This window comes from Rutidosis leptorrhynchoides, chromosome 8 (genome assembly GCF_046630445.1).
Source record: "Rutidosis leptorrhynchoides isolate AG116_Rl617_1_P2 chromosome 8, CSIRO_AGI_Rlap_v1, whole genome shotgun sequence".
In the NCBI taxonomy this organism is placed as follows: Eukaryota; Viridiplantae; Streptophyta; class Magnoliopsida; order Asterales; family Asteraceae; genus Rutidosis; species Rutidosis leptorrhynchoides.
The window spans coordinates 184,453,448-184,461,658 of record NC_092340.1 but is presented as its reverse complement, the minus strand read 5'-3'; the positions used below and the strand labels follow the sequence as shown (position 1 = coordinate 184,461,658).

At 33.2% G+C, this 8,211-nt stretch overlaps 1 long non-coding RNA gene across 1 annotated transcript; it reads right to left on the bottom strand.

Moving 5' to 3' along the window:
* Positions 1-841: 841 nt before the first annotated feature.
* LOC139862849 (uncharacterized) lies at positions 842-7,747 on the bottom strand. Its single transcript, XR_011764301.1, has 3 exons — positions 7,139-7,747; positions 6,847-7,054; positions 842-968 (listed from the first exon to the last, which is right to left on the bottom strand). It is a non-coding gene; the product is annotated as an uncharacterized lncRNA (long non-coding RNA).
* Between the last annotated feature and the right edge of the window lie 464 nt (positions 7,748-8,211).

Genomic DNA, 8,211 nt, shown 5'->3' with positions numbered 1-8,211 from the left:
ATATGATACTTTAGTACCACATAAAAGGTCCTAATATAAGCATTATTAAGATTAGTACCACTAAAAAATGTCATAATGAAAATATCTCACACCTTAAAACCACAAAATGGGTCCTAATATATAATGATATAATACTTAAGTACCACATAAAAAGTCCTAATATAAGGTTTTGTGAAAGATCCCTAAAAATAAGAGTCCTATAAAAGTACATTAGGACCTTTGAATGGGTTCCGAAAGACCTTTTTTCTTGTAGTGTAGGGTTCTATTAACATAATAGAACCCTTAAAAAATAGACTTATTATCCCTAATATGTTATGAAATCTTTTTTTAGGGTCTCATTATATAAATAATAACAATAAAAAAGGGTCCTAAAAACATGTATTAGGATCCTTTGGTAACCAATTTTAAAGTTCTAAATTATATATTGCAATGGCTTATATATATATATATATATATATATATATATATATATATATATATATATATATATATATATATATAATATCAAGAAATAAATATTGACATCTAAAAAATAATTTTATTTTAACATCAAAGTGAAATAATACATAATTCTCTTTCAAATAGCAATAAACTTAACATAAGTATGTAACAACTGAGAATTAATAAAAAGCAATGAAATTTTGAGGCATAAGTCCCCAACTCATCATGCGATCTTCTCAATCCCCAAGCACTATCTACAAAGAGAGTACAACTAGTGTTATAAGGGAGTGCTACTACTATTGTTACATAGGAAAAGATTGTGAGTGCTACGGTATCGAAAGAGTACAACTGGCGTTGCAAAAGACTACTATTATTGGTGTTACATAACAAAAATAGTTTATTAGGTCGTTGTCCATAGTCAGTAACAACGCATGAACGAAAAAAAGTAAAAGACCATTAATGTAATCTTAATTAGGTTAGCGTGTATTAAAAGCAAGTGAGAAGCAATGGAAACCTAATGCCAAAACCTGCAAACAACCAAATTGAAAACAAAAAGATCAACGAACAAGTAAAAGCAAAATATAAAGATAAAGCGACATAGTGTACGAACTAGCAGGGAGCCCCGCGCTTCGCTGCGGGTTTTGAACGACTATAAAGTTCTATTGTCTAAAAACATGATCCTTCGTATGTGCATCAAAGTTAAGGTTTTATAGTACAATTACACGACTATCCTAGCAAAATTTATCCTAGCCTGGGTGGCCACCAGCACTTTCAGTGAAGGGGAGGTCTCGGGTTCAATCCTAAGGGGTGCCCGCATTTAATGACCAAACTGGAGAATGCCTTACCTGGTAACGGTGGAGGGCTGGCTTGCCGTTTACCCGGGGTTTACCTGCGGTGGGGGGGCCAATGTGCTCTGGCCCATAGTGGGGTTCCTCGTTAAAAAAAAAAAAAAAAAAAAATTTATGAACATTTATGATAATGAACGTATTTCTGATATCACAAAATTCTATGAAAAAGATGAAAAATGTTGCTCGTTTATCTCATACGACATAAAACTAAAGTTTTTTTGTAACAACTTACTATCCATAAACATTATATTACTAACGATCAATCATTTAGATTATATTGTACCACAAATAGGGAAACATGGATATGAACTAACCTTAAATATGTCCTCAATGTAAACACCAGTAGAGGTTTGTAACAGATTGTTGACTCATTGACTGACAAAGAATAAGGCATATTCAAGATATTTGCTGGTTGTCCCGAAAACGATCCAAGAGAAACTCGCCAAGATCAACAGGTAACCTTGAAGCTGGGTTAGAAAGATCTGCGTCCTCGTGAACAACTCTTAATAGTGCAACTGTGGATATGTAAATTGCAAAAGCTTAATTAGAAAAAGGGTCAATCTTGAATCTTGGTTACAAAAACTATCACACTGCAACGTCTTTCAGCTTTGTAATATGCATCAAATTCAACTTATAATAGTGCGGTAGAAGAATGTACTAAATTTAAAGATGGTAAGACCACAGATATTGGTTATTGTGACGTGGAGTGGTTGAGATGCACTTTTTGGGGAAAAACTGTGACTGGGCCATGACATTTTGGGGGGAGTTGTAATATGGGGCTTTTGTCATGGTAAGACTGTGACGTAGCATTTTATTTTTCTTCTTTTTTAATTGTTTTTAAATTATTTTTATTTTGTTTAATACAAAATATAAAATAAACTAGACAAAAGTACATTAATTATTTAAAAAAAAAAACATTACAATTAAAAAAAAATACACGAAAAAAAAAAAAAAAAAAAAAACATTACAATACATTATTAAAAAAAAAACACTAGTTATGCATCGAGCGAAAGTTTGGCGGGAGGTTCCAAATATGAGCCGTTAAATCTTCACGAAGTTGATCATGCACGTCTCGATCGCGAATCTCTTTCTCTCGTGATCGACGATCTTTGACCCTTCTCCGAATATTGCGACGAGGCCGGTTTTCGGGTTTATCTAACCATTCTTGTTCCCAAGTACTTAACGCAAACCCGTTATCTTCTTGTATCATGTTGTGCATAACAATACAACTATACATTATCCTTCTCATCTTATTAACACTCATAACTCGTGCCGGTGTTTTTAAAATCGCAAACCGACCTTGTAGAACACCAAATGTACGCTCAACATCCGGACGTTGTTGGAAAAAAGTAAAATGATCGGGGGCATTAGGAGTATAAGAGTGTTGAAGAATACCGTCTTTGATACGGAGAAATAAAACTTTGCGCATCCGAAATCGTCTCTTGAAAATGTCGTCCGGAAACGTCGGATTTTCACAAAAGTAATCGTTCCACAATAATTGACCCGCTGCTTCACGATCTCTATTTAAAAAACGTCGTGGTTGTCTTTGAAAACGAGTTCTTGGTTGGATTTCTTCCTCTTCTTCGGACGACGTTGAATCGAATAACAAATCGATACTTAAGGCTAAAAAATCCATATTTTTAATTTCTAAAACAAAAAAAATATATAAACTTTTATATATATGTGAGTGTGTAGTGAATAAAAGTGTGAAAAATGAAATTAAAGAGTGTGTATTTATAGAAAAAAAAAAAAAAAAAAAAAACCAACGGCTAGCTGTAACGGCTATGAAGTTTAGACCAATCAAAACGTGCCACGTCCTCTACTATTCCGTTTGTAGCAGTGTTTTTTCAAGACAAACGTCCCGCCATAAACGCTCACAAACGCCCCATTCCGGGCGTTTGTGGGCGGGATAGGGTGACATACGCCCGCTGTGGTCTAACAGTGTTATTTTGGAAAGAACGCCCACGTTGAGACACAGTGTCACCAGAATATAATATAATATAATAAATTAAAATGGCATGCACGAAGTTTACCTTCCAAGCTTCTACCCTGCAAGAAGCCTTTTTTATCTCCAAATTAACAAGAACATCTCACACACACACACACACACACACACACACACACACACACACATATATATATATATATATATAGTGGTAGGATCAAGAGGGAAGTAACCATTCGGGGGAAGCGGGGGGAAGCAAAAACTTTTTTTTTTTCCGTTTTTTGAAAAAACTTTGTTCACGAACATTATAGATGAGATGAAAATATGAACATTTAGTAGAGACACTTTGTGATAAATGTTTTTATTTTGGCGGGAAAACGCTCGAAGAAGTAATATATAACAATTATCGTGTTTTTCGAGCGTATTTTGAGATTTTAGCTATTGAAGTTTAGATATTAGGGTTTAGATATTAGGGTTTAGATATTAAGGTTTAGAAATTTAAGGTTTAGATTTAGGGTTTAGATTTAGGATTTAGATTGAGTTTTTAACACGAACGGTTTAGAGTTTAAGGTTTAGGGTTTAGGGTTTGGTGTTTTGGATTTATGGAATAAACCCAAAACGCCAAACCCTAAACGCTAAACCCTAAACCGGGCTAAATTTTACTTCACAAAACATGAAGAAAAAAAAACGTTCATATTCTTCACGAACAATATTATCTTGAATGTTATTTTTGTCGATCATTTTCCCACCTAAATAATAACATTCATCACGAAGTATCTCTACTAAATGTTCATATTTTCGTGTGATCTTGATGCCGAAAAAAAAATTTCAAAAAAAATGAAAAAAAAAATAAAAATTTTGTTTCCCCCGCTTCCCCGATTGGTTACTTCCCCATTGATCCTGCCCCTATATATATATATATATATATATATATATATATATATATATATATATATATATATATATATATATATATATATATACTAGGAAGTCTTATGCCGTGCAGATGCACGGCCCAGTTTGCTATTAAGAAAACCCTCAAATGTGTGTCTATGTACATTGAAAATAAAAAAGTCTAACAACGATTGTTTATAGCAGACGAGTAATATAGGCTAAAAGTACGATGTTCCAAAATGATGCAAGAGGGTTACAAGTAATCTGGAATTAAATGAGCTTAACAAGAACAAGTCGTCAAATTTATAGAGTTTCCCATTTCACCTTTAATCCAAGGTTATTGTCGAATCATCTTTCATGCCATCCTAAATAACCCATGAGGCCTGCAAACGAGTAAACAAAATGAAGTGATAAAGAAATTCAGAAGTTGTAGTCTTCAACAACCAGATCTTGTCGCTTGGTCCAGAAACTTATTGAAGGTTTAACTGCAAGTAAGAACAAAAGATCATCTCATTCTCATGCTGATAGTAAACCATGAACAAATTGTTTGCCTGCAGATACGACTCTATCTGATATCTAAATATTCATGAGATTCGTTAGTAGTATTCAGGATGTATACATGAAGCCTTTGTAACTTCTTAATTTCCTTCCTAGTATCTTGTTAGAGTGCTCCCAATCAAAACAGGACTTCTTCCAGGACTAGCCAATCATTCAGCGCCACATCATCACTTCAATCTCACTTTCTTCCCGGGACTAAACCAGGACTAAACACTCCCAACAATGACACTCCTTCCTCACAATATTGGGACCCACATTTAATTATTTTAACTAAATTAAAATTACTTTTATTATTATTTTTTATTGATATTATATATAATTATACTTATTAAGTAATTATCAATTATTAAATTATATCACATTTGAAGCTTAAAAATTAATTTGATTAATATTAATATTTTAATTTTAATATTTAAAAGATAAAATAAAATATGATAATAGTACTCCGTAAATCAATATTAGCCACAAAATTTGTGGAGCCACCATTAAATAATAAAAATTAAAAAAAAAAATCATCATCATTAAATCCTTTCTTCAAATTTCTGCAACTTTCTTCATCAACTCTTACAACTTTCATCCACCTTTCATCCATCTTTCTTCAATTACTCCAATTTGTGAAACTCAAATATAAAACAATAAAACAAATAAATTAAAAAGAAAAAGAAAAAAGAAGAAGGTTGGCGTCCACGAATATGCTGAGAATGGACGAAGAGGAGGGCGGAGGTGGCTGGGCGGCACTTGGGCGGAGGTGGTGCCATCGGCGTCCACCTGGGCACGGCTGTGGGCGGCCCTGTGGACGGACCGTTGGGAGCTCCCTTAGGGAGTCATATTTATAATAGTATATGTTTGCTGGTAAAAAAATGCGTGAAGCATTAACCAGATTCATTTCACTGATATGTCAGTTTCAAATGCTCTGTTTATTCCCGTTTTCGACCGGTACATGGGTCATCTCAGACTCAACACAATAGGCATGACTTTTTATTTCAAATTATAGTAAACTAAAATAGCCTACTTACAATAAGACAATCAACATGCACACACCCAACCAATATCTCTTCCACATCCTTTATTCCTTTATTAGTTTTATACCAGATCATCAATTTTGAATCTCTTTTCCAAAAGTGCTAATTCTTTTAAGAATACAATACACTTATACAAATCACCTTGCTTAGTTACTAAATACTCCGTATGTGTTTAAGTCCTGTAGTAACTATGCTCTTTTTAAACTAATGGGGAATCCAAACCTGCTAGCTTAGTTACTAAATATGCGTCTATTTGTTAATCGGTTCAAGAAATGGTGCCTTTTTACGATTTACACACTAAGGACACTTACGATACCTATGAAGTGTAGTAACCCCTAAACCCAATATTTGGCAATTTAAGAAACATACATGGGTGGAATCAATCAATATACTAAACTACCACTCAACAAAAGTTCCCAATTACTCGAAGACAATACAAAAAAGGGAGAAAAAAAAAGAACAAATTGAAACCTCACCTTTACTTTATCTTCTTTGAAACACGTGCTGATGTTCTTGAGAATACTGCATACACTTGAAAAAACATCTAATATTTGAAACTTCGCTTGTATTTAGGGTTAAACAAAGTCAACTCAGCTAGCTAAAAGTTTCAAAATAAATAAACATAATAAGTGTTACATTCAAGAATTAATGTATAAACACAACGCACCATCAATTAGCATGCATCCATAATCGAAACCCTAACTGTACTGTATGACACCATCGATGCGGCAACGTAAGGTTGTATGTTTCAATATATACTGTTGCACCATATAATCAACAAAAAGATGAACAAGTGAAAAGAGTAAGTAGTAGCTTACCAAAATCAGTGTCCCATATAAACCTAAAGAAGCAAAGCAACATGGATTAGTGAACTCGAAATCGAAATCTAATTCAGAAATTCAATTGTAATTTTGTGTAGCTAGAGTCAAAACCCTAACTATGCTAACCGCTCCGTCGATGCAGCGAAAAACCGATACCGATACCGATACCGATACCGACCCCATATATATGTATGTATGTATGTATGAAGTAAACAACCTGATTAAGTGAACATGTACTCAGGAATTGTGAACAAACATAACAACTGCATTTATAATATGATTAATATGAAACGAATGTAGATTGGCATGATGCATACCTTGAACCTTCAATAGCGATCCGTTTCTCTCAAGGCTTATTAACTCATCAATAACACTATCGGGGTCCTCCCGCTCATGAACGTTATTCACGATGTTATTAAAACATGAAATCCAGTCAGATGCATCTTTCTGATATTGCCTCAAAAGTTTGAACTCAGGAACATTAACAGTAAAACCATTGTATTCTTGCATTAGCACTTCAAGAATCTGCAAATCATATACATCATGTTACATAAATTAGTACAACATACCATCTCAAACTTTGAATGATTAACTAATTACATTACCAACCTTTAGTGTTAATGAACCTCTTAATAGTGAAAGATCTGGGTTAGAAAGATCTGCTTCCAAGTAAATGAACAACCACTAAAGCAAGCACGTGCCTCATGTTACGAGCTCATGGCTCCCGGCCAAATTCAGCAAACAGAGACATAAGTTATTGTAACATTTAGAATAACGACAAGTTTGTCTATTTTCAAACAAATTTTACTAAAGCATATGATGTCAAAACCATGAATCTTGTCACATAGATATATTTTAATGGTTTGTGTAATTGGTCAAAACAAACCATTTTGAACAACAAGAGGCAGGTCGGGTTGACCAACTATTTTTTTTCTTTCTCTAGATTTTCAAAGAGCAAATGCCAACGCTGCTTCCCCTCTTCCCTTTTTTCTTAGCGCTCCGGCATGTTATAGTCTAGTGTAGATATATATTAGAGCACAAATTGTCTATGAACATTTCATACACATAAATCCAGGCAATTTATAAGGTTTCGCTTTCAAAGGGTGTAAAACTAGAAAACATGGTGCAGTGATTCACCTAAAATTTACATAATTGAGTTATCAGAAAAACAAAATATTCAAGAAGCTTTAAAAACTTAAAAAATCAAGCAACAAAATGCATATCAGACTTCACCGTATTAAAGATATACATTCTGTTATTTACGACAATACATTTTGGATAGCAATTAACTGAACAACTTCAAAGCATGTGCAGATAATGATAACAAGATGTAGAATTTAAATTTAGGTTTATGAAGACTTAAGCAAATGATATAAGATAAACATACTGAGAAACTATAAAATGAAATGAATTTTACTAATGATAGAGTAGATTATACCAACCTGGTAAGTGAATGTGTATGCAAGAGCTCATTCCAGTTTGAATATTCATTATTAAACAGTTAAAAATATTTCAAATTCAGATAAATGTAAATTCAAAATCGAACAAAATAATAATAATTCTAAATTAATTAAAAAACAATACTAATAATCAGTGAAAAAATTGAAAGAAGCATAAGCAATACCTAACTCAATTTCAATCGGATTTAGGGCACCAACATTTCGAACCAATTTGAAACCGAT